Source organism: Protopterus annectens, chromosome 1.part0, assembly GCF_019279795.1.
Source record: "Protopterus annectens isolate FY-2018-M chromosome 1.part0, PAN1.0, whole genome shotgun sequence".
In the NCBI taxonomy this organism is placed as follows: domain Eukaryota; kingdom Metazoa; phylum Chordata; order Ceratodontiformes; family Protopteridae; genus Protopterus; species Protopterus annectens.
This window is the reverse complement of record NC_056725.1, coordinates 1,544,419,686-1,544,444,024: the sequence shown is the minus strand read 5'-3', so window position 1 is coordinate 1,544,444,024 and position 24,339 is coordinate 1,544,419,686.

Genomic DNA, 24,339 nt, shown 5'->3' with positions numbered 1-24,339 from the left:
GTACAAGTCTTTGCATAGGCTTTACATAGTACTATCTCAATTTCTTAGCATTAAGCACAGGTTTCAGGGGCACACTGTCATTAAGTCCCAGGCCTCGGTGCGAGGCCAAGCATAGAATCCATTGCAACTCTACATTTTCTGTTTTATTAACAATATCACCCATTCTCTTGTTGGTCTCAGTTATCTGTAGAACCTGAAACAAGAAAGTGTGTGTGTTACCCTCCTGAATAGTGTGCTTTGCTAATGCACTGTAATCTAACCCTTTCTTGATGCAATGCAAGTGATCACGAATGTGCTCCTTTAACCTACGGTTAGTTTTACCAACATAAAATCTAAAACATACTGTGCAATGTGCTACATACACCATGTTGTCAGTATTGCAATCTGCTATAACCTTAAGCTGCCAAAACCTACCAGTTCCAGGATGCTTAAAGAACCTGAATTTGTCTATACTGTTACAATAATTACAGCATCCACATTTACGTGTGCCCCCCCCCCCATGGTACAGCTAGCTGTTGTTCTCTTATGGTAGCACAGGTGTGACTTTAAGTTCATTATATTCTTAAACACGAACCTAGGTTTAGACCCAGTCACTGCTGAAACTCTTTCATCAGTCTGCAATATGGGCCAGTTCCTGGTCAAGACCTCTTGTATATGGCCCACTTCTTGGGTATATGTTAAAACAATTGGAACCACAATGGTTCCAGTACTAATTTTACTCATAGAGTCCCTCCGCTCCAAGTAATAGGGTTTGGCACGACCATAACACTCATTTAATACTTTATTATGGTCTATACAAATCTCATGCTCCTTGTAACTTCTGAACTCAAAGGCTGCCTTAAGCTGTTCCATCTCATATATAACAGCACTATCTTCACAAGTTAAGCAACATGTGTGCATGGCCTGACCTCTCAAAATATTGGGGAACACATGCTGGGGATGCATGCTATTCCTGTGTAAATAGGATGTAATATAACATTCCTTTCTGTAAAGCCTAGTACTAAAAGCATTGCCCTTCCTATAAACAACTATATCAAGGAAAAATAATTGGACTAGAAGAGAAATTCATGGTAAATTTAAGAAACTCACTAATTAAATTAGCCATGTCCAAAAATTGTCTTAGTATCAACTCATCACCATGCCATGCAACAAAAAGATCATCTACAAATTGACGGTAAAACCATGCATGGTTACCATGAAATGTTGTCATAAAGCGTTGTTCCCAATGAATCATAACTAAGTTTGCATATAAGTTGGCGCAGCTCGTCCCCATTGCCACGCCAGAAACTTGCCAGTAACATTGTTCATTAAAGAAAAAAAATTTACTATCAAGTACCATTTCTAATAACATACATAGGAAATCAACATGTCTTGATGAAAATTTATTTGAATTAAGAAGCACTTCCTTAACCATAGTGATGCCATCTTGATTGGGAATACAAGTAAACAAGGACACAACATCAAGTGTTAATAAATAATCAATTTCATTCATATCAACATCATGCATGGAACCATAGAGATCACGCAAAAAATGCTCCGTGTCTTACAACAACAGATGAATCTGCAAGCACCATTTTGAGTTGAGAATCCAAATAAATGGACACTGACTCAGTGAGCCAGCCACTGCCTGCTACTATTGGTCTAAAGCTAGGAAAATCTGGATTTTTATGAATTTTGGGCAGGCAATGTAGATGGGGAATAATGGGGTATTCCACCATAAAGTACTCAAATAAGGATTTGGTGATCAACCTCATACATAAACATTCATTCAAAGTGTTCACAATGCCATCCTTAATCTGCATTACTATCTTGACATCCACTGCTCTATATACCTCAGTATCATTCAACATGGAGCTCATGGTATTTAATAAGTAGTCTCCATTCTCCATCACAACTACCGGCCCACCCTTATCAGCAGGGTGAATAATTATATTACCATTAGATTTCAACTCAATAAAGGCTTGTTGTTCCATTCTGGTTAAATTAAACTGATAAACGTTTGTATTCTGGTTGTCAAATTTGTCATGTATTTCTTTTTCACACAACTGTAAAAACACCTCTACACAATGGGGCAGATTGGGCACAAAACAACTATGTTTCTTAAAGGTGTTAATTAGAGAAGTCTCATGATCATTAAATATACATTTAAGTGCAATGTTACATGTGAACAGCCTTAACTCAGTAAGGCAGCCGCTGATATCAAGTTTACCTGAAAAGTATAAAACCCAGTCCCTTAGTCAATAATGAATGTTTAGCAGGAGAAAGAGCATAACTCGAGATATTCCATAATAACTTGTTTCGTTCAACCCCCACATCTTTTTCAAGGTCCGTACCTGTCCTGTGCCTGGAGGTTCTTTGCACTTCATTCTGCCCCATTGGCGGTCCTGCTCAAAGGAACCCATTCTCCGAATATGAAACGGCAAAGGCAGTGTTGGAAAAACCTGCTCTTGGACGTTATGTGTTGTCTTTCATTGAACTACAGCTTCATTGGATAATACTGATGGCTTGTCAAAAGCTGCATCTGCCGAAGTCAAGTCTTGTGGAGGTGTAGAGTATACCAAACTTGCTGAACTTGGAGACTGCATACTTCCTGATGTACTCGGATTAGTCGCTATCTCTGCAACTGAGTTTTGATTCGCTAAGGTGCTTAAGGCACTCTCCGGATAGGTCTGTCCATTCTCGGGACGGTCTCTAGTTCTAAGCCATGTGAAAACATGCTGATTCTTAAAATCAGACACATCCCTGATTAGTTTCTTCTTCTTTTGCAAAAGTAACTTTTGTTCATAACTAGAGATTTTGTCTGTAAGTTCACATAAAAAGACATCAGTGTACTCTTCACCAGCTGCTACATACAGTTCATTCTCTTGCCGTATTATCTACTCACAGAGCTTATTCTCAGAGGGTTTGAAATAGTCGATCAACAAATTTATATAGGTTTTACTGGTTTCCAAGTTAATCCGCTGCCAATGAGCCAGCAAGTCCGGGTAGGTGTTGCCATATGTCGGCATATTTAACACCCTTAAACCCCTCGGCACCACTGCCAAATTGAGGCAAGCCTCAAAATGATAGTGCTGACATTGCAAACATTTGAAATGGTAAAAATCATTCTCTATACCCCATTTCAATTCACATACCTTTGAGTCAACTTGTTGGGCAGGTACAACTCCTGCACTGGCATCACACAAATCTGTAGCCAACAAAGGGTTAGACTGACCCATTAAACAACTGTTTAAACGACTCTTCATGCCTTTCTCAACAGAATGCAACACACTATTTTCCACATGAAATGTTGAAAATACCTCATCTTCTGCCATGCTCACTAAATGAAAAATATCAAAAAAATACCAGTCCAATGTGAGTTAAATGAAATAAAATAGTCCCAACAGAGGTGAGGATTCCAAGGTGTAAACAGCCAACTCAATCAACAAAAGAAATAAATCCAAATGGACGTTATAAAATCCAAGCTTCTTTAATAACAAGAAAATGTGAGCGCTTTCGCAGTGAAACACTGCTTCTTCAGACAACATTCACCAAGTCATATTGAATATTTAAATACAAGACAATTACATTGTCAACCTATCAAAAAGCAACCATAATTAACACACTAAAAACCGATTTAAAAACAGTTAAAACCTTAAAGGGTACAAGTCTTTACATATGCTTTACATAGTACTATTTCAATTTGTTAGCTTTAAGCACAGGTTTCAGGGGCACACTGTCATTAAGTCCCAGGCCTCTGTGTAAGGCCAACCATAGAATCCATTGCAACTCTACATTTTCTGTTTTATTAACAATATCACCCATTCTCTTGTTGGTCTCAATTATTTGTAGAACCTGAAACAAGAAAGCGTGTGTGTTATCCTCCTGAATAGTATGCTTTGCTAATGCACTGTAATCTAACCCTTTCTTGGTGCAATACAAGTGATCACAAATGTGCTCCTTTAACCTATGGTTGGTTTTACCAACATAAAATCTAAAACATACTGTGCAATGTGCTACATACACCAAGTTTCGCAATCTGCTATAACCTTAAGCTGCCAAAGCTTACCAGTTCCAGGATGCTTAAAGGACCTGGATTCGTCTATGCTGTTACAATAATTACAGCATCCACATTTACATGTGCCCCCCCCCCCCCCCCCATGGTACAGCTAGCTGTTTTTCTCTTATGGTAGCATAGGTGCTGTTTTAACTGAAACCTGTGCTTAAAGCTAAGAAATTGAGATAGTACAATTGAGATAGTACTATGTAAAGCATATGTGAAGACTTGTACCATTTAAGGTTTTAACTGTTTTTAAATTGCTTTTTAGTGTGTTAATTATGGTTGTTTTCTGATAGGTTGACAATGTAATTGTTTTGTATTTAAATATTCGATGTGACTTGGTGTATGTTGTCTGAAGAAGCAGTGTTTCACTGCGAAAGTGCTCATTTTCTTGTTATTAAATAAGCTTGGATTTTATAAAGTCCATTTGGATTTATTTCTTTTGCTGATTGAGTTGGCTGCTTACACCTTGGATTCCTCACCTCTGTTGGGACTATTTTATTTCATTTAACTGTGCTCCAGGTTTTTGGCTCACACTGGACTGGTATTTGTCTGATATTTTTCATTTAGTGAGCATAGCAGAAGGTGAGGTATTTTCAACATCTCATGTGGAAAAGAGTGTGTTGCATTCTTTTGAAAAAGGCATGAAGAGTCGTTTAAACAGTTGTTTAATGGGTCAGTCTAACCCTTTTTTGGCTACAGATTTGTGTGATACCAGTGCAGGAGTTATACCTGCCCAACAACTTGACTCAAAGGTATGTGAATTGAAATGGGGTATAGAGAATGATTTTTACCATTTCAAACGTTTACATTGTCAACACTATCATTTTGATGCTTGCCTCAATTTGGCGGTGGTGCCGAGGGGTTTAAGGGTGTTAAATATGTCGACATATGACAACACCTACCCGGACTTGCTGGCTCGCTGGCAGTGGATTAACTTGGAAACCAGCAAAGCCTATATAAATTTGTTTATCGACTATTTCAAACGCTCTGAGAATAAGCTCTGTGAGGAAATAATACAGCGACAGAATGAACTGTATGTAGCAGCTGGTGAAGAGTACATCGATGTCTTTTTATGTGAACTTATAGACAAAATCTATAGTTATGAACAAAAGTTACTTTTGCAAAAGAAGAAGAAACTAATCAGGGATGTGTCTGATTTTAAGAATCAAAATGTTTTCACATGGCCTAGAACTAGAGATGGTCCTGAGAATGGACAGACCAATCCGGAGAGTGCCTTGAGCATCTTAGCGAATCTGAACTCAGTAGCAGAGATAGCGACTAATCTGAGTACAGGAAGTGTGCAGTCTCCGGGTTCAGCAAATTCAGCATACTCTACATCTCCACAAGACTTGACTTCGGTAGATGCAGCTTTAGACAAGCCACCAGTATTATCCAATGAATTTGTAGTTTGACGAAAGACTACACATAACGTCCAAGGGCAGGTTTTTCCAATACTGCCTTTGCCGTTTTGTACTCGGAGAATGGGCTCCTTTGAGCAGGACCACCAACGGGGCAGAATGAAGCGCAAAGAACCTCCAGGCGCAGGACAGGTACAGACCTTGAAAAAGATGCAGGGGTTGAACGAAACAAGTTAGCATGGAATATCTCAAGCTATGCTCTTTCTCCTGTGGAACATTCATTATTGACTAAGGGATTGGGTTTTATACCTTCGGGTAAACTTGATATCAGTGGCTGCCTTACTGAGTTAAGGCTGTTCACATGTAACATTGCACTTAAAAGTATATTTAATGATCAAGAGACTTCTCTAAGTAATGCCTTTAAGAAACCTAGTTGTTTTGTGCCCAATCTACCGCATTGTGTAGAGGTGTTTTTACAGTTGTGTGAAAAAGAAATACATGACAAATTTGGCAACCAGAATACAAACGTTTATCAGTTTAATTTAACCAGAATGGAACAACAAGCTCTTAATGAGTTGAAATCTAATGGTGATATAGTTATCCGCCCTGCTAAAGGTGGGCCGGTAGTTGTGATGGATACTACTTATTACTTAAATACCATGAGCTCCATGTTGAATGATACTGAGGTATATAGAGCAGTGGATGCCAAGGTAGTAATGCAGACTAAGGATGGCATTGTGAACACTTTGAATGAATGTTTAGATATGGGGTTGATCACCAAATCCTTATTTGAGTACTTTATGGTGGAATACCTCGTTATTCCCCAGCTACATGGCCTGCCCTAAATTCATAAAAATTCAGATTTTCCTAGCTTTAGACCAATAGTAGCAGGCAGCGGCTGGCTCACTGAGCCAGTGTCCATTTATTTGGATTCTCAACTCAAAATGGTGCTTGCAGATTCATCTGTTGTTGTAAGAGACACGGAGCATTTTTTGCGTGATCTCTATGGTTCCATGCATGATGTTGATGTGAATGAAAATGATTATTTAGTAATACTTGATGTCGTGTCCTTATTTACTTGTATTCCCAATCAAGGGGGCATCACTATGATTAAGGAAGTGCTTCTTAATTCAAATAAATTTTCATCAAGACATGTTAATTTCCTATGTATGTTATTAGAAATGGTACTTGAGAGTAACATTTTTTCTTTAATGAACAATGTTACTGGCAAGTTTCTGGCAAGGCATTGAGGACGAGCTGCGCCAACTCATATGCAAACTTAGTTATGGTATATTGGGAGCAACGCTTAATGACAGCATTTCATGGTAACCATGCACGGTTTTACCGTCGATTTGTAGATGATTTTTTTGTTGCATGGCATGGTGATGAGTTGACACTAAGACAATTTTTGGACATGGCTAATTTAAGTAGTGGGTTTCTTAAATTTACTATGAATTTCTCTTCTAGTTCAATTAATTTTCTTGATATAGTTGTTTATAGGAAGGGAAATGCTTTTAGTACTAAGCTTTACAGAAAGTAATGTTATGTTCCATCCTATTTACACAGGGATAACATGAATCCCCAGCATGTGTTCCCCAATATTTTGAGAGGTCAGGCCATGCGCACATGTTACTTAACTTGTGAAGATAGTGATGTTATATATTAGATGGAACTGCTTAAGACAGCCTTTGAGTTCAGAGGTTACAAGAAGCATGAGATTTGTAGAGCCCATAATAAAATATTAAATGAGTGTTATGGCCGTGCCAAACCCTATTATTCGGAGGGGAGGGCTCTATGAGTAAAATTAGTACTGGAACCTCTGTGGTTCCAATTGTTTTGACATATACACAAGATGTGGATTATATACAAGAGGTCTTGACCAGGAACTGGCCCATATTACAGATTGATGAAAGAGTTTCAGCAGTGACTGGGTCTAAACCTAGGTTCGTGTTTAAGAATAGAATGAACTTAAAGCAGCACCTGTGCTACCATAAGAGAACAACAGCTAGCTGTACCATGGGGGCACACGTAAATGTGGATGTTGTAATTATTGTAACAGCATAGACGAATCCAGGTTCTTTAAGCATCCTGGAACTGGTAGACTTTGGCAGCTTAAGGTTATAGCAGACTGCAATACTCAAAACTTGGTGCATGTAGCACATTCCATAATATGTTTTAGATTTTATGTTGGTAAAACCAACCGTAGGTTAAAGGAGCACATTCGTGATCACTTGTATTGCATCAAGAAAGGGTTAGATTACAGTGCATTAGCAAAGCATACTATTCAGGAGGGTAACACACACACTTTCTTGTTTCAGGTTCTACAGATAATTGAGACCAACAAGAGAATGGGTGATATTGTTTATAAAACAGAAAATGTAGAGTTGCAATGGATTCTACGGTTGGCCTTGCACAGAGGCCTGGAACTTAATGACAGTGTGCCCCTGAAACCTGTGCTTAAAGCTAAGAAACTGAGATAGTACTATGTAAAGCATATGTAAAGACTTGTACCCTTTAAGGTTTTAACTGTTTTTAAATCATTTTTCAGTATGTTAATTATGGTTGCTTTCTGATAGGTTGACAATGTAATTGTCTTGCATTTAAATATTCAATGTGACTTGGTGTATGTTGTCTGAAGAAGCAGTGTTTTACTGTGAAAGCGCTCACATTTCCTTGTTATTAAAGAAACTTGGATTTTATAACGTCCATTTGGATTTATTTCTGTTGCTGATTGAGTTGGCTGTTTACACCTTGGATTCCTCACCTCTGTTGGAACTATTTTATTTCATTTAACTGTGCTCTAGGTTTTTGCTCACATTGGACTGGTATTTTTCTGGTTTCAAATGTCCCAAAATAACAAAACTAATGTTTGAAATTATTTATAAGAATTACAATTGGACAAATATAACTTCAAATCTTTACAAAATTTTAATGAATTATAAAGTTAAAACCCATCAAAACTACTGGAATTACATTACAAATGCCACATAATAAATCTATCAATGGAAAGTAAAACTAACTTATTGTACTCCATAAAATTAACTTCTAATTCACAATTTTGGAAGATTTATATGTGGAAATTTCTGCATAGAGCATTTCTTACTCCTAATAAATTAGCCAAGTTTAATTCTACCAAAGAAGTTACACGTTGGAGGTGTTTACAAAAATGTGAAGCAAACTGGCACATATGTTATACGATTGTGTAAAACTCAAAAAATTTTGGGAGGAAATAAGTACATTTCTTCAAGCTACATTTTTAGACACATTTATATTAACAAAATCTTTAATCTTGTTAAATGTTAATGAAAAATAAAAGTGAACAACAATGATCTGTATTTATTATGGACTATGTTAGCTGTGGCAAGGAAATGCATTACAAGAAAATGGAAATCATCATCTGAACCAACAGTGGAATAATTTTTGTGTCTCTTGAAACAGCTTTGATGGAAATCAAGATCAATGAACTGAGAATTGTGCTAAAAGTATGGAGTAGTAATCTCTGGAATAAGATATCATCTCTAACTGAGGCTTCAAAAATGATCTCAGATGACACTTAACAAGGAAAGAAAGAAAGAAAAACTTGTCTACATTCCATGCAAAAACTTTCACAGTTTGATTTGTTTCTATAATTTAATTTATTAAGGTCAAATGTAAGTAATATACATAGTTTATCACTTATGTTTTCTACTTGGTATATGCAATTGATTATTATTATAATGGTGAAACTAATAAAATTTTTTAAGCAAACAAAATAAATAAGTAAAAACTCAGTCTCCTTTATCAGTGAAGCTAAGATAACTCTCTCTCATGCCTATTTCCTACACAGTTTACTCTACAGCACTTAAATTCTCACTTATCTCAACACTGGACTGCTAACCAAACTAAATCCACCTTCAAGAAGATAGCTAGATTTGCTGCCCAAAATACCTCTAAGTCCCACCACTGTCTCTCACTGAAACACTTAAATTGGCTTGAATTACCTCACCTGCTCCTTCTCACTCATCTCCAGATCATTCATTCAATCCTCTACCAACCTTTCTACTGTCCTACCCTTTGTTCTCTAATCTCCCACTATTCATCCACTAGGCCTCTTCATAGCTCCAGTCAAGGCCTTCTGCAAACCTTCAAACTCAAAACTAAATCTGGCTGCAATCTCTATAGCTACAACCCAACCAAGGCTTGGAACACCTTCACTCATGAAATCAGGTCCCTTGAGCAACTAAAACAATTTAAGGCTGCTACCAAAGAATACCTGCAAGGTAAATGGACTTGACACTGTATTCGTCCTCTGTAATCCTTCTTCTAACCCTAATTTCCTCCAAACTTTGTCTCCCCCTCCCACCTACTTACTATCTCGTATCTTACTCCTACCTATTACTTCATTACTTACACACTAGAAGAAAAAAAACCTTTCTAGATAATGTTAAGCTCTTTAATATTTTGCTGATGTGTATACATTTGTATCCTTAAGCCTACTGTCTTATTTTCAATTTCTTAGATGTTAATTTCTTGTTTTTATTAGTTACTGTACTAATCATGCTTCTTTTTCATTTGCTGTGCATTGTGTACTGTATTTGACAATTTGCATCACTTGGAGCTTTTCTCCTCGGGCCTCTGCTGAAAAAGGGCTACTCAGCTCAGTCGGACAAACTCAGTGAACAAATGTAAAATAAATAATAATAATAAATAAATAATTGAACTTACTAATGCTTTGAACAAGGATAATAATTGTATTGGATTCCTATAATTAATGGTTCAAAAGACTGATGTCATTGCAAAAAAACATATAATGGTTATAAAATTAGCATTCACCTTAAAGGATAGGTTACTTTGACTAATTACCCACAAATCCCCTAAAGTTAGATACAGGAAACATCTCTTCCTTTTTCTTAGCATAAGGGTACAAGCTGTTATCCATTTGTAAGTGCATTATCTTTGAGTACTTGCTGTTAAATGCAATGTCAGTGCTTTCTGTCCCTACAAAAATTCATCTAATGCTTTCTGTTAGATAAAGTGATTATTGATATTAGTAACCATAGCAGCTAGCTTCATGCCAGTCATGTCTAGTTGTCATCAAGATGTTAAACAAAAAAAAAAGATCCTAAATGCAGATCTTTGAGGATCTTCTCTTACTACAGTATAAGGGCTAGAAACATAGTCTCAACCAGTTTGCTACTCAATATCCAACATGGGGTTACATTCCTGTATCCGAAGAAACTATTCAATAGCACCATGGTGAATAGAATCAAATATTTTTCCAAATCCAGAAAGAAAATATGCACTGGACCACCATTACTCAAAGCATCAATAACAGATCTATAAAAGTTGAGCAGATTAGCTAGACATAATCTCCCATTCTTAAACCCATAGTGATTTATAACATCCTCCATTAGTCCTTCAGTTGAAATCAGTTTCGAGACTAGTCTTTCAAAATGTTTTCCTAGTATGTTGATTAAAGTCATTGGCCTATCATTACAACTATGGACTGTTTCCACAGATACAGACTATTACTACTGGATAAAGATGTCTGAAACAAATATAGTAATGATTTAGTGACTAATCTTGATAAAAAATACTCATTATTGTTATCTGGCCATGCAGATGTGTCTTTCCTAATACTGGTCATGCAGATGTGTCTTTTTAAATACTGGTCATGCAGATGTGTCTTTCTAAATACTAGACATGCAGATGTGTCTTTCTAAATACTAGACATGCAGATGTGTCTTTCCTAATACTGGACATGCAGATGTGTCTTTCTAAATACTAGACATGCAGATGTGCCTTTCTAAATACTAGACATGCAGATGTGTCTTTCTAAATACTAGACATGCAGATGTGTCTTTCCTCATGCTAAGCAGCTTCCCTGTAAATTGAAAAATCACCTAACTGCCTGTCCATTGACAGACTACCAGTCAAACTTCTATTGTCTATGAATTTTGAAAACACCCAGCAAGGATTTCAACTATCTTATGCCTCTCAGTCATTACATGATTACCATCTACTATGGCTGTACAGGAAACATTCTGGCACATATATAAATTGTTTTCTTATTATTATTTGTATTTATTGTTACATGAGTTCATATGCAGTTGTGGCTTTTGAATTTGTTTTTATACCATTCAAGATTATTAAATGAAGGAAAATTTTGATATACATGCCAGTGATATTTTTATGATCACAATTTTTTTTCACAGAATTGCTATACTAGGAGACATTCTGATTTTTTTTTGCTTCTGTCTTAACCCTTGGGACATAGTTCATTACTTGCTCATTAATCTTCACATAAAAGCACTGCCAAACTTCTTGAATATCACAGCGTCTAGGTTAAGTTGTCCAGTCCCAACTATATAATTTACTAACTACTGTCAGGTAGTCAGCCTGGTAAAATTTACATGAAGGAACAAGGCTATGTATCATCCAAGAAATGCGACTATAGTCTGATACACCAAGAGATTGGAAGGGTCAGTACTATATTCAAAACAATTTTCTACATTGTATTAAAAATCAGCTGCTATGTACAGTAGTACTGCAGCAAACAGACTAGCATTTCCATTTTACACAATTTCCTGGGCATAAAGACATCTCATTCACCACAAGGGACATTAAAATCACCTACAATAATATAGTAAGAATTATGAATACAAGTTATAAATTCAAAAAAAAAAATTCTTCCAATTCATTTAAAAACACCTTCTATAAAATCCAATCACTGAAAGCTGGAGCATATGCATTTCATAAGAAATTCCAGTAATTTCTGCCATAGTAGTACTGAGCAGAACTAAAGAGCTTTTTCCTAACATACAAATATACAGTACATGCACACTGTTTTCTTCTCCCTGTGTCTATGATTAAATGGCTTTAACATTATCTTTATTAACAATACTGAAGATTTCTTCAGATTTGTTGCTCAAAGGCCTACCATTCCCCCATAAAAATGCAAGTTTGTCCTTTTACGAGAACTTTTAAAAACTCAGTATTTAAAGCCCTAAATAACCTTTAAGAGGTTACTGATTGTCTGGAAAAGAAGTGTGTTTCTAGAGTGTTCTAAATGAATGTAGTTTGTCCAAAAAGCTTGTCTTCCCATAAACCAATTCTCTCAAAGGAATATGTTTTTCACTCTGTTCTTAAAGCATAAAAATATTACTTCACTATTTGTCAGACATCCTTGTCTCTCTTATGTTAGGCAGTGATTGTGATTGAAAAATGTCAGCACAAGTACTATAAATCCCTTTTCCTTAGCTAATGCCAGTATATCAGAGGCCGTCTGCATGTATTCTTCACATGTTAACCTGCCTAAATCATTGTTTCCCATGACAATCACTAATAAATATACTGCACTGAATTTGAGCTAACTCTAAAATGTCTGTTTTACATCAGATATCCTGCACCTGATAAGGTAAGAAACAATAATTAAATTGGTTACTATGGGAGGAGAGTATTCTTTCTGTGTCTCAGCATGGAGAATTGCTAGGTAGTGAGCTATGTTGTAAAAGATAAGGATCCTTCAATAATACTTCTGTCTTTCCACTTTCTGTTGTATGTTATTTGTTTTCAAGACTTGAACTTCACTCTCCCTCGCAAAGCTGTCCCCCTTTTATGTTTCTAGTGGTTACAGACATTAGTCCCCAAGAGCTTAAGATATTGTTAATCAGACTGTCTAGGACCATAACCATCAATTTCCTTATATATTCTCTAAGTTATTTTCCCAGAATCTTGTATAACTCGAGACTACCAAAATCGAATAGGTTGACAGTGGTTTAATCAACCATTTATGATCAACTACACAGCTACTCAACAGGTTTTTGAGACTGAACAATTCCTGGAGTTGGGAAATATGCTCTTACCCAATGTTTGTGTGATCTCAAGTTAGTCTATATATATAATTTGCAGGGGGTGTGGGGGTGCAGGGGGTTTGATACTCCTGCAAAAATATTATGTTTTGTTTTTTTCTTTTTGCATGTTCTGAGGCTGTTTCTTGGTTCACTCATAGTTGTTTGTCGATATACATGATTTTGATATAAAGACGTCAATATTTAGCATGTCAACAATGGGTGTATTTGATGTATATGAATATTATATATATATATATATATATATATATATATATATATATATATATATATATATATATGCATGTATATATATATATGGCTTACCTTCAAAATGTCAAATGCCATAATGTCTAATGCTCATTTGGTTGAAAAATAACATCTAAACCCAAAACATTGAATGATCAAAATGTCTAAAATTATTTAATTGAAAAAGCAATGAGATCACCTCTACTATTTTGTAGGGGGGGTATGCCCCCCTGCACCCCCACACCCCTCCTACTTAAATATATCAACTCTGATATCGCACTACAGTGCAGAAATGGGCAAATTCGATAATTTCTACATTGTGAGTTTAAACTAATTTTATTTCAATATTTTGATCATTCAATATACTGCATTTAACCAATTCATTTTCAACCATTTAGCATTCAACAGTTTGAAGGTAAACCTAGATATATATATATATATATATATATATATATATATATATGGATCTAGGACTTTTGATCGAAAGATCAAAAGTCCGAATCCTTTATCACCGAACACACTTTAGCGAAAGCGCTTTTCACCGAAAAAGCTCTTTCGCTAAAGTGTGTTAAAATAAAATAAAAAAAAACAGTAAATTAACGTTTATGCAGGGGGGCAAGCCCCCCTGCACCCCACACCCCCTACTTTATTATTTTCACTCTGAGATCGCACTACAGTGGGGAAAAGGGAAAAATTCCATTAACCACACAGTAGCATGATCTCTGCAACAGTCACTCCCCACAACTTCCTCTACCTCCAGGCATACTTCCGCGAAAGTGCTTCTTCGGTGAAAAGCACTTTCACGTAAGTATGCCTGGCCGTTTCAGATTCGGTGAAATGGCCGTTCACGCATTAGTCCCAGACCCATACATTTTTATTTATTTTATTTTTTTTATTTTACATTTGTTGACCGGGCTAGTCTAGCTGGATACATGTCCATTTTACATATACATATACATATACATGCATATTGCCTTAAACATTTTCTCTCTCCATCAAATCATTGAGATAATATATATCAGAAAATCCATTCTTGGATAATTAAAAATTGTGATAAACACCAATTAAAATAAACGAATAAATAGAATCCAGAAAACACAGGTATAATATACAAAATGCTGACTATGTACCACTGCAATATGTGTTTTATATCATTTATGGATTGCAAACTACTCTAAATGCAGAAATTTCAACAATTATACACCACAGCAAGTACAAATAATATATAACATACAGCACGGACAAAGTAGAAAACTACTGGGAATAATAACATAGCATAGATTAAGTTGTGATCAGCACATTCAACATGCAGTTCAAAAACTAATCATAACATGGAGTTCTTAATAAATTGAAACTTTTCTTAACATAGTATGTATGCAGGGCTATAGCTCAGCTCTATCTACTCCCTAGTCTCCTGTATGCCTCATCAGTTTTCACTTTCCCACAGTTCTCTCAGCTAGCTAAACAGAAGTAATATTATAATAAAATTGCAAAGTCTGCAAATAATTTCATCAACTGAACAGATTACTGTGCACACTCTACTCCCTTACCTGTCTGGAGCTATACAGTCTTCTAACCCTTTCTCTTATTAAGACTCCCCACAGCTTCCTCCATTCCCCAGACAACTGCCCTGTGATTTATTTATTTTTTTGCCAAACTGTTAATTTAACAGGTTGACAAATAATTGTTTCACAAGCATTTACTTATGTCAATCTGCTCTAATTATACTGGCCCCCAAAATGCCATATTAATATTAATGTCATAAATAGGGCATGCCTAGTTTACACTTCCATGGTTGAAAGCTTTTTTAAATGTTAATTTACTAGAAAGTGACCTGAAACAAGGCTTTATTTTTACATTAATGAGGATGTATACAAACACTTTAAATAAAAATAAGACTTTGTTTCACCACTTTAGACTTGATTTTAATCTTCCTTCTGATAGTAGCATGTTTTAATGAAGCTGACTGCTTAAGAGGCCTATCTTTCTCTCATTATATGTATCTTTTTATTTTTTTGCAGAGGTCCTTCCTGTTTTACTCTCTAGTTCCATTCATTTCTTATTCTGCTTTTGTAGAACTCCTATATAATCAGCAAATTGTAACTTAGTGTCTACTGTGCTCTTAATGACATGACTTCCTGTTTCTGATGTAATGCCTCCAGGGTTAGTGATTGGTTCATTCAGAAATAAGTGCTGGGATTTCATAATATGAATCTGAGTACTGGTCACAATAAAGTTAACTATCCATTTTAAGTCTCGGCTGTCTTACTGCCCAATTTCTATTGGCTTACACTGAAGATTTTTTTTGTAATTGCAGTCATTTTCCCTTCTTTTTTCCATGTCACATTTCCAATACTCCAAGTATATTTACTGCCAGACAGCTTATTAGTGATTGATGTATATAAATTTAAAAGGTGTTCTTTTTTCACTAGCATTTGTGGGGGATAGAGTGGCATACTGTACTGTCTGGTCCCTCTTTCACAGTTAACTCTAAACGACTAATCCTACTATCTAAACCATCAAGTATTGGTTTTTGTATTAATGTATACTCCTCTTCTGCGATTCAGAAAGGCTTAGCATTATGTTGAAGCCTTATCTTAGAAGGTTTCCACATTGTGTTAAGCCTTTCTGATTCATAGACTGCTTTACTGATTAGGTTTCCTCCATGTGGAAGTATCAGCATGATGATACAGAGAATTGCTTTTATTTAGGAGGAAAAAGTGAATGCCATCAAAAGACTGCAGTCATCCATTCACTCATAAGGAAGTATTTGCTGTAGAAGTAAGTCCGCATTAGTGCGTGCGTGTGTGTGTGTGTGTGTGTGTGTGTGTGTGTGTGTGTGTGTGTGTGTGGAGGTGAGGTACCTGGGTGGTCACAGTACACCAGCGAGGAGTGTGTGTGTGTGTGTGTGTGTGTGTGTGTGTGTGTGTGTGTGTGTGTGTATGTGTGTGTGTGCGCGCGCGTTTGTGTTTGATGGAGCATGCCTGTAGTTATATGGATGAATGTTTTCATGAGTGTGAGTGAGTGGAGGAGCTAGTTTGTGGATGAGTGGAGATATATGCATATATGTGTAAGGGGGTGCCTTTGCTAATGCTATGCATAGGCTGCTAGAGACAACACTAGGTCAGTCAGGTCTGACAGCACAGTATTCAATTCAGAGCAGGGATGGATCCAGCACAGAGGTGATCTATGCAGCTGACTAGGGCCCAGTAATGGCTGGGGGGGGCTTGTAAACATTACAAAATCTGTCTCACTCTTAACCTGTCTCCGGTTACAGCATGGCTGCTGGCTTGTTTTACTGCTCAGCTGTGGATGTGCGAAAAGCTCCAGGATGTCTTTCTCTGTCATTGGCTTGAATGTAGATTCACTGAGAAAGTGGCTTCCTGGGGCTTTCAAAGCATATTAGTTTTGTACAGTCAAGCGCTGTGCTAGTACATGCATAGTTTCTCTTCTAAGTTCTATTTATGGGCAGTCAAGATTCTGAGCCAGCTGTGGAAGAGAATGCAATGTGTGTTATACTATGGAAATGCCTGTTGAAGAGAAAGGAGCTCCAAAGCAAGGTAGAGGTGTGTGTCTGTGTCTGTATGTGTGTGAGTGTACGTGTGCATGTGCGTGTGCGTGTGTGTGTGTGTGTGTGTGTGTGTGTGTGTGTGTGTGTGTGTGTGTGTGTGTTGTGTGTTTGGCTTCAGTACTGAGAGACCTCACCACGCAACAGTTTCAGAATTTTTTTTTTTATATTTAGAAAATGCACTCAGAGAAAATCGTGGCCCAGGTAAATCCATTTTTAGAGCACACTACCTCGTTAAGTAACTTTCTCAAAGTCAAGCAGAAAGCAGAGAGAACTCAGGAACATTTTCCAGTTAAATAGTTTGCTGAAGGTCACACAGTGGGCAAACAGAGGTAGAAAACATCAAACCCTGTACGTTTCATTGCATAAAGCAGTTCATTAAGAGCTTGGAGACAGACTTTCATTCCTTTCTTCATTTTATGATAAATTACCGAGGATTATTGTCAGTCAGCAATTCCCTTGCCTAAGGCCACCTTACATCACATCTGATTCAGAGACCTGCGAATGAGCTGCCAATGAGCTCCTTCTGATTGCAGTTATACTGTGTCTCTAAAGGCGAATGAGCTGCCAATGAGCTCCTTCTGATTGCAGTTATACTGTGTCTCTAAAGGTGAATGAGCTGCCAATGAGCTCCTTCTGATTGCAGTTATACTGTGTCTCTAAAGGCGAATGAGCTGCCAATGAGCTCCTTCTGATTGCAGTTATACTGTGTCTCTAAAGGTGAATGAGCTGCCAATGAGCTCCTTCTGATTGCAGTTATACTGTGTCTCTAAAGGCGAATGAGCTGCCAATGTGCTCCTTCTGATTGCAGTTATACTGTGTCTCTAAAGGCGAATGAGCTGCCAATGAGCTCCTTCTGATTGCAGTTATACTGTGTCTCTAAAGGCGAATGAGCTGCCAATGAGCTCCTTCTGATTGCAGTTATACTGTGTCTCTAAAGGCGAATGAGCTGCCAATGAGCTCCTTCTGATTGCAGTTATACTGTGTCTCTAAAGGCGAATGAGCTGCCAATGAGCTCCTTCTGATTGCAGTTATACTGTGTCTCTAAAGGCGAATGAGCTGCCAATGAGCTCCTTCTGATTGCAGTTATACTGTGTCTCTAAAGGCGAATGAGCTGCCAATGAGCTCCTTCTGATTGCAGTTATACTGTGTCTCTAAAGGCGAATGACCTGCCAATGAGCTCCTTCTGATTGCAGTTATACTGTGTCTCTAAAGGCGAATGAGCTGCCAATGTGCTCCTTCTGATTGCAGTTATACTGTGTCTCTAAAGGCGAATGAGCTGCCAATGTGCTCCTTCTGATTGCAGTTATACTGTGTCTCTAAAGGCGAATGAGCTGCCAATGAGCTCCTTCTGATTGCAGTTATACTGTGTCTCTAAAGGCGAATGAGCTGCCAATGAGCTCCTTCTGATTGCAGTTATACTGTGTCTCTAAAGGCGAATGAGCTGCCAATGTGCTCCTTCTGATTGCAGTTATACTGTGTCTCTAAAGGCGAATGAGCTGCCAATGAGCTCCTTCTGATTGCAGTTATACTGTGTCTCTAAAGGCGAATGAGCTGCCAATGTGCTCCTTCTGATTGCAGTTATACTGTGTCTCTAAAGGCGAATGAGCTGCCAATGTGCTCCTTCTGATTGCAGTTATACTGTGTCTCTAAAGGCGAATGAGCTGCCAATGAGCTCCTTCTGATTGCAGTTATACTGTGTCTCTAAAGGCGAATGAGCTGCCAATGAGCTCCTTCTGATTGCAGTTATACTGTGTCTCTAAAGGCGAATGACCTGCCAATGAGCTCCTTCTGATTGCAGTTATACTGTGTCTCTAAAGCTGACATTTTCTCTATCATAATAATTGACCAACCTGCACTGGCACTTAGCGCAGATGGAAAGAAATTCTATGAGTCCGTGGACTCTTCCTTTTCTTTACTGAAAGGCACCACAGAATCAAAGCAGTGAGTACTGATATCACAATTTAAGCAGTTACTTTTCTCCTTACTTTTTATAATGTGAATTTCATATTTAAGTTGTACGTAGTTGAGCCATCCATCCTGCTCTGTAGTTTATGATGGTTTGCAAAAGAAACCACAATTTGTGCATCTAATCAAGAAATTATTTTTCAGTAGATTGTTTAATGCAAAGTTATTAAAATCTTCCATGTTCATATTGTCTAACAAAATAAGTGAAACAAAAATTAAGAGGGGCATGAAGAAAAATGAGTCCCATTGAAGCAATAAATGATCTCTTGCCAAATACAGCAGACAACGACTTCTCCAGACTGTGTTGTTATGCTTAAATATCTGAAATCAAAAGTTTAACTATAACTTAAGGGATTTATTTTCATAAAATACACTTCATTTAATGAACACAGATCTAATATGAACAAGCATCTTTCTGTGCAGATGATAGCACACCCTTTAAGTAAAACACTACCAGATAAATGCACTAACATTTTGTTAAATACAGCATAAAGCAGTAGCACATTTGGGATATGTTACTTTAGGTCCCTTGCCAGTACGCTACTTCACTGGGCTGCAATGCTGTGCTTACTAACCACCACATAAATGACTATATTACTCAAGTCTCTCCACATACAAAAATATCAAGCAGCTTTTCATTTCAATTAAATCAAAGCTGGAAAAGACAGTCTGCACAAAATATGTAAATGCCTTGAAGCAAGCTACAAAAATTGGTTCTAAGACTTTGGCTGGAAGCTCAGTCTACTTTTTTCAACAATATCATTCTGCACATTAACCACAAATGTTAAATAAAAGGTAAAACAGTTTCTCCTAGGTCTGTTGGATCAAACGTGCTTCTAATGTTTGATGTTGCCTCACATGATCTATATGTGTTACCTGGGTCCCTAGCTAATAAGCAAATTCCCTCAGTGAGCTGTGATACTGTATACTCTAACCACAAAAATGGAACTTGAGGATTTCTTACTGGCAAAATTTGCCAGGCAGCTTTTAATCATGAGTGGTGCCACATTATAAATCAAATGTAGAAAAGTTAATCTGTCCAATATGTGGAAAAGGTCTTGGCATGTACTACTAACTTGTTTTTGAAACATTTGCTAGTGGAGCAACCTGCCTGTTTTGATTATGTAATTATGCACATTAACCACAGAGCTTAAATAAATCCTGAAGGGTTCTCCTCATTCTGTTGCATCAAAGAAATACTTAAGTTGAGCATATAGTTTGTAATTGCTGACATTGTTATACATTCACACTCCCAGTATCTAGGTAGACTTAAAAAGTAGATAAGTTCAAAATGTCATCTGCTGAGGGTAAATCTATGTCCATAGTCAATGAAACGGTGGGCTTCACTAAACTCTAAGTAGTTGTGTTGTGCTTGTAAGCCTTACCTAACTAACATAATAATTGTTTATGCATTGTTCAAAAATAGTAATGATAAAAGAAAAGAACAATATAAGTATATATATATATATATACATATATATATATATATATATGTATATATATATATATATATATATATATATATATATATATATATATATACACAGTGGATTTAAAATGCCAGGTTTTTGTGATATAAAAAATGAGACCACAATAAATAATTTCAAAACTATTCCAAACAAATCTGTTGGGGGAAAAATATAAAAAATAAAAAAGATACAATAAGCTGGTTGCATAAGTGTGTATACCCTTAAACTAATACTTTGTTGAAGCACCTTTTGATTTAATTACAGCATTCAGTCTTCTTGGCTAGGAGTCTATCAGCATGGTACATCTTGACTTACAATTGCCCACTATTCCTTGCAAAAGCACTCCAAATCTGCTGGATTGCAAGGGCATCTCTTGTGCACAGCCCTCTTCAGGTCACTCCACAGATTCTCTATTGGATTTAGGTCTGGGCTCTGGCTGGACCATTCCAAAACATTAATTTTCTTCTGGTGAAGCTATTCTTTTGTTGATTTGAATACATGCTTGTGGTCATTGTTGTGTTGAAAGGTGAAATTCCTCTTCATCTTCAGCTTTCTAGCAGATGCCTGAATGTTTTGGGCCAAAAGTGACTGGTATTTGGAACTGTTAATAATTCCCTCCACCTTGACTAAAGCCCCAGTCCCATCTGAAGAAAAGCAACCCCAAAGCATGATACTGCCACTACCATGCTTCACTGTGGGGATGGTGTTCTTTTGGTGATGCAAAGTGTTGTTTTTGCACCAAACGTACCTTTTGGAATTGTGGCCAAAAAGTTCAGCCTTGGTCTCATCAGACCATAACACATTTTCCCACATGCTTTTGGGAGCCTTGATGTATTGTTAATTTAAGCTGGGCCTGGATGTTTTTCTATGTAAGACAAAATGGAGAATACAGGAGATTGTTGCCAGAAATTCCTGCAGCTCCTTCAGTGTTGCTGTAGGTCTCTTGGCAGCCTCCCTGACCAGTTTTTGTCTTGTCTTTTCATCACTTTTGGAGGGACATCCAGTTCTTTGCAACATCACTGTTGTCTCATATTTTCTCCACTTTTTGATGACTGTCTTCACTGTGTTCCATGTTATATCCAATGCTGTGGACATTTTTTGTACCCTTCTCCTGACTGATACCTTTCAACAATGAGATCCCTTTGATGCTTTGAAAGCTCTCTGTGAACCATGGCTTTTGCTGTAGCAGGCAACTGAGTACATGTCAGGAAATTCCTACTAGGACAGCTGAACTTTATCTGGGATTATTCAGAGTGTCTTTAATTGATGGCAGGTGTGCACCCAATAAGACTGAATGCTGTAATTAAATCAAAAGATGCTTCAACAAAATATTTGTTTAAGGGTGTGCACACTTATGCAACCAGCTTATTGTACGTTTTTTTATTTTTTTACATTTTTCCCTTAACAGATTTGTTTGTTTTTCAATTGAATTGTACAGGTTATAGGTCACATTAAAGGTAGAAAAAGTTTTGAAATGATTTACTGTGGTCTCATTTTTTTATATCACAAAAACCTGGCATTTTTAACAGGGATGTGTAAGCATATACATAAAAAAAAATATATATATATATATATATATATATATATATATATATATATATATATATATATATATATAAAACATCTGTTGTGGTCAGGGTACTGACTGATCCAAACTAGGACCACTACACAGGGAGATCCAAGACAATCAGCCAAAGTCATCCAAGGATGATCCCTAATACCTCTACCCTAGTTTAAAAAGCCCTTCAGGTTAAAGGTTTTTTAAAATGTCTTTTGTGACCTTGACTGATTTAAGTTATCCCTACTATGTTACAGGGTATCTGTGAAACTGACCAGCTAGAGAGCATATAGTCCAACAATAAAGATGAAAAATCTCAATCAGACAAATAAAAAATAATTTGAAAGATCCAAGACACAGAAAAACAGTTGATAAATACTTCAAAAAGTCTGCCAAAGAAAATAACACAGAAACAAATTCCTCCAAAATTTCTCAGTTCTGGTTTTAATCCTTTTTTATTTTGGGTTCTGCTGCAGAATGACCTATCAGCCAAGATCACCCTAGAATTTAACAGACTGTGTTAATTATCCTAAGAATCAATTATGTCTCGTGTGTCACAGACTGTCACACTGAGCTAAGATGCATGGGTTTAAGCATAAAGATTGTAGTGAATGTGTAAAAGGGTACATACTGAAGCAATTTGTAACTGGAAAATAATGGGAATAAAATTAATGGAAGGTAATGAATGTGATTAACACACGAAGCGCATGATAAGCAAGGGTCCAGTAGATGTCCATTGATAGTGAGGTGATATACAGTTATGTTTAACAGGTGCTTACACTAAAAGAGAACAAAGAATTGTCCAGGAATGGCCCACCATTTCTGTATACACTGATCATAAAGGAGTAGTCTATAAGTAATCACCTTAAAATTGCTGTTAAAAAATAAAAGTTTTTTTTATTATATACATTGGTCTATTTCAAACAAAGATAAGTACCCACCTTTCAAATTAACATGAATACTTTATGAAACAATGGAAAGAGGGATTATTGATTTGTTACAGAAATCCTTATATGATACTTCTTTTTCCTAAATCAAGATAAATGCAAGTTTATAAAGAGAACATACTGCTTTCTAAGATCGGCATCATTCTCTGAACATCCAGCAACTGCTGTAGATGAAGGTCTGACAATTCATACAATATGTTAAGAGTTATCATGTGCATTTGACATCATTCCACATGTAGATATACAGAATAATCTAAAAAAAGTTAAAATGTCATTTTTATACAATTAACTAGATCCACTGATTGCTTAATAGAAAAAGATGGACTAAGAAGAATATTCTGGAATATAACTCATGCAACCAACAGAGTATTACTGGCTTAGTTGTTGGGCTTTTTAATAGTTGGTGTTTTTTCTTTTCAATGGTGAAAGGGGACACCCACCTGTTGGTAATAAAACATGTAAACAATTACAAGATGGGAAGCACTATCACTTATCTTAATCATTTAACTCATAATTAACATGAAAATGATGAAATTTATAGCAGATGTAACCTTATAGCAATGCATTACATAGCTGGTAATATCCCTCATATGTTTCTATTATTTTTCATCTATAAATGTCAAACTATCTTTTCTAAATATCTTTAAGACAAATGATTACTCAAACTTTTTGAGATCACATGGTCACTAATAATATGAGTAATATTTCACCACATTCAGTACCTCTAAATAGCAAGAAAATATTCCCATACCGTGCATGGAGTACTATGATTTCAATCTGAATTCAGGAAAAAAACAACTTTGTTAAACACGTTTCTAATGTTAAGAAATGTGCTGCACAAAGCATTGTTCTGCACCATTTTGGCATTACAAAGCATAACAGCACCTACACAAAGAGAGTCTGAAGCATTTTCACAGATTCAGAATCTGTTGCATGCTTCTCAACTGTACAGATTTTCACAGAATGTCCAGATTTTTGCCTCATATGTTTGGTCTGTTTTCATAAAACTGTGTTTTTTTCTGGCAAATTAGTGGCGAATCATTAAAGACTGACGTTAGAAATTAATAACAGATGTGAGTTTCAGATTTCATACCTTTCAGAAAATCCATGCTAATGCAAAACCTGTAATTCTATCAAATTTCTATGTTTGTAAGAGCAATATTTAAAAGTTGTCACTATTTTTGGGCCTTTGTCCCACTTTTATAAATAGCTTCCTCCAGATTTCTTGCTTTAAGAGGTTGAGAGGCATGCCGCATGATTATATGTTTCACTGTCACACAAAAAGACAAATATATGTCAGAATGAAGTGTTGCAAATTTTAAGTTGTTGTTTATCACAGACACTTTGCTTC